Source organism: Diorhabda sublineata, chromosome 3 (assembly GCF_026230105.1).
Source record: "Diorhabda sublineata isolate icDioSubl1.1 chromosome 3, icDioSubl1.1, whole genome shotgun sequence".
Classification (NCBI taxonomy): Eukaryota; Metazoa; Arthropoda; class Insecta; order Coleoptera; family Chrysomelidae; genus Diorhabda; species Diorhabda sublineata.
The window spans coordinates 32,818,100-32,822,188 of NC_079476.1; positions in this window are offsets into that span (position 1 = coordinate 32,818,100).

Genomic DNA, 4,089 nt, shown 5'->3' on the forward strand with positions numbered 1-4,089 from the left:
TGAATACACAATTGAACACCATGTCAAAATCAAATAAAATAATATAATTTTTGACATTATAATGATTTGTTGAAAATCACTGTTTTTTAAACATTTTGATTATTCTAATTCTTTACGTAGATATACCTTAGACTCCGTCTCACTTTCAATTTCACTGCTATTTGGAATGCAACGGAGTTCCCACTGCACTGGTCACTTGCAGATTGCACTTTCTTAGACCAGTGAAATTCACACTTAATACAGAATGAAGTAAACATCTAGTTTCCCCCAAACAAAACCACCATAGCGTGTTATTGAAAATTTACGTATCTCTATATAGCATTTCAATCGAATTTAATGCAATGTAAATCTATCTACTAAGTTATTCAAATGATTGGCATTGAATTCCAGATTATGCAGACAATGCTAAATTTGGAAAGCTATTTAAAATTATTTCTATAATAAGGTGGAAGCTTTAAATTTTCTTTCCGAATTAACCCTTACTTCAAATAATCTCTACGATAGAATGAAAAGAATGAATAACTGTGCAATACTAAAGAGAAGTTTGTGATTTAATTTTTTGCGCATTGCGTTAATGTATTTTTTCTCTTCTCTCTATTGTAAATAATACATTTTGACACTGTTTTAAAGTACTTAAGTACAATTGTGTCGTACTCATCGGAGGTATTTGACGAATGTAACCGGGCAAAAATAAATTTTATAAAACTATTTGTACTAAAAAAAAAGTGATACCTAAGTACCCCTATACCTTAGCGATTCGATTAGATATGAAGATGGTCCCAGAAGTACCTTGCCTAACAAAGAAAACACAAAAATTTTGAGAAAAAAATAGATTTATTTTTCAACGTAAACTCCTTCTTTAAAATAGCTATTAACTGCCTACATTACTTACTCATTATTGATCATAAGATCTTTAACCACCGTGTCATTTTTTCAAATCTGAGAAGAGAAAATAATAAATAACAGGGGGCTGAATCTGGCGAATAGGGTGCATGAGGTGGCAATTCAAACTTTATTTCATTAATTTTGACCATTGCAATAACGGATGTGTGAGTTGGTAGATTGTCTTGAAGCAACTCTTTCTTCTTATCCAAATGCGAACGGTTTTGCTTGATTTCTTTGCTCAAACGTTGCAATAAGTTCGCATAATACTCGCTGTTGATAGTTTTTCCTTTCGGAGGATAGTCAATGAAAATGATCCCACGGGCATCCCAAAAAACCGACGTCATAACTTTGACTACATTTGGAGCTGGTCCTCCCTTTTCAGTCCATTGTTTGATTGACCTTTTGTTTCGGGTGTGAAGTAATAGACCCACGTTTCATCCATGGTTATGAAACAGTGGAAAATTTCGGCTTTATGTCTATGAACATTGCCAATCACTCGATGGAAACATATTCATGATGCTGTTTTTGTGCCATTGTGAGCAAACGCAGCACCCATCTTGCGGCTTTCTCATATCCAAATTTTCAGTTATTATACGCACTTTTTGAAATGCTTACTATATCTGGTAGCTCGCGCACTTCCCGTTCAACGATCATCCATTACCGCTTTTTGGATTTTCTTCAACATTTTTTAGAGTAGTCAACTCATTTGAGAGTAGTCTAACCCAGAGTAGAATCTAATCCAGCTTTTATATTGGTTGGGGTAATACCTTTCAAATAAAAATATTTTATCACATAACGATGACCAATTATTTTCCATGTTTACAAATTCACTGAAAATGTTACTACTTCTACTATATTTCTGTTCCAGCTGCTCTCTCAAAGATCAAAGCTGCAATTTGAAATAGTAAGAAGTTCTAATCCCTGAATTTAGTTTGGAGCTTATTAATCGCTTCAAAGTTATCGTGATATTAAGCGGTCATCAGATAAAGCTGACAAAATTCGAAGATTATGGGATGGAAACGATCAAACTTCACTTTCAGCAGTATCTATGTCTATCTATCTATGTTTCATGCAGAAGCACCGAATAAGCATTTCCAGCTTTAGCGGCAGAGCTTCAGAAGGCATGCAACTTTGATGTATTAAACAGACTATTATCAAACTCAGATCCTGTTTAAAACTTTTGACCTATTTTATTTCTTTCTGGTTTTATCGCAAGTGTCTTCTCCTTTCGGCTTATTATTATTGTCTTAGACTTGTGTTCGTTTATTTTCGTATTAATTATCTGGAGATCGTATCTTTTTAAATTTGAGTACAAGTTTTCTCATCTTTTACTATTATTACCATGTCATCTGCATGTAGTATTTCCGAAACATGAATGTGTTCCATTTTTCCCAGTGAGAGATTTTATTTGATGCTTCTAGCCTAACTCTGACAAATTTTTTGTCTATTTATATTAAGTAAGTAAGCACTTACTCTATTTATTAGTCTGTTAAATGGTTTTTGAAGGTATATAAAATACAGATGTATTTGTCCTCCTTTTCTTATTGCCATTTCAGTTATTTAAACAATTATGACTGTTGTTCCCATGTTTGTTGCGAATTTTCTATGGCTTTTTCTTCTTACTTTCTTAGTATATTTTCTACTATTCTCATATACCTTTTGCGCCTTTTACCAGATATGCCATTATTTGGTCTTCCAGGTGCCTTCACCAGTTGTATTTGCTATAGAAAAAAATGAAGTGTAAATCTTGAAGCCAATATGTTTTGCAGATGAAAATAGTCAAGATGAGATTGCTATGGATGAAATTAATATACAAACGAACTTAACAACAAAGTTTCTCAATACTCACCTTAACGAACTTATAATATAGTTACGGACAAACTTTAATTTACCTGTTTATGAAATGTTAAACTTACAAAGCTTCTAAAAGTTTGAACTAGGAGCAAAATAGAGCATTATGATTTAGTGTAGAAGTATAGTTAATCAAAAAATCGTGAATAATACTAATCGTCGTTGCGCCTCCAAAAACCGCTATGGGCACTTTGGATAATTTCTAAAAGGACAATAAAAACGTTAACACCAAATTATTTTTCATTTTTAATATTAAGAATAAGAAATCATTGAACAAAAATTATTGCCAGTTTTTATTTTTCGAATCATCATTCTATTTAATAATCAGATATTTTCTATATATAGTATTTGATTATTTGATAAACACACAGCCGATTTTGGATGTTTTTACACATACATAGCTGTTTTGTTTTCGTAAACTAAAGAAGCATAAGAAAGTTGTACAATAAAATCATTTTTTATCATTTTCTAAATGAAGAGAATCAGTAAAGTTTATAAATATCAGAATATAGTTACATAACATTCTGTTTACATATTCGATGAGCGTAAAATTAGGCACTTTGAAATAATGTTCTAATGATGAATGTACAGAGTCTAATTCCATAATACTATGGCCTTTTCAAGTATGATTTATTCAATTTTAGTTGCTGGATGATAGATCTGTACCATCAGCTTCATACCATAGATAACAGTGTACGTTCTTGAGAGGTTATGTTTCTGCAGCTTCTGTTCATAATATTGTTTAAATACTCATCATTTCGGAAAAAATAGAACGCTTGCACATTCCTTGTGATCACACACTGTATTATCTGACCACTTTGAGATCGAATACTGCTTATCTTTGTCTTTGTCAAAGGGCCCATTAAATAATTTTTTTTCTACCGCTGTTTTTCCATTTTCATCATACTTGTCTTTAGAAACTTGGGATTATATTATCTGAATGTTGGTTCAACATAAATCAGTAAGGTCGAGTGTCTGCAATAGTGACTTGGTACTTTTGGTAATAAAAGAATATTTTTTATAAAAGAATATATTTTGATTAAGACCGCATCAGTCAAATTTTTCTAACCCACAATGAAGACGATTTAAATTTGAAGAAGTCATTACCTTATGAAGAAGCTAACCAAATCAATAAGATGATTCATCATGAGGGAATGCCTTCTTGAAATTTCTGGTATCACTCAGTATTTCATTGTTTTTATTTTTAGCAATCCTATTATTTTATTTTCCTCCCTCCTTGATAACTTTCTCTGCCTCTTTCTTTTGTTACGATCACGTATGTTTTCATTATAATTTATTTCACCTTTCTCTTCTAAAATGTCTTTGCCACCATCAATATTTTCTTGAAGTAAA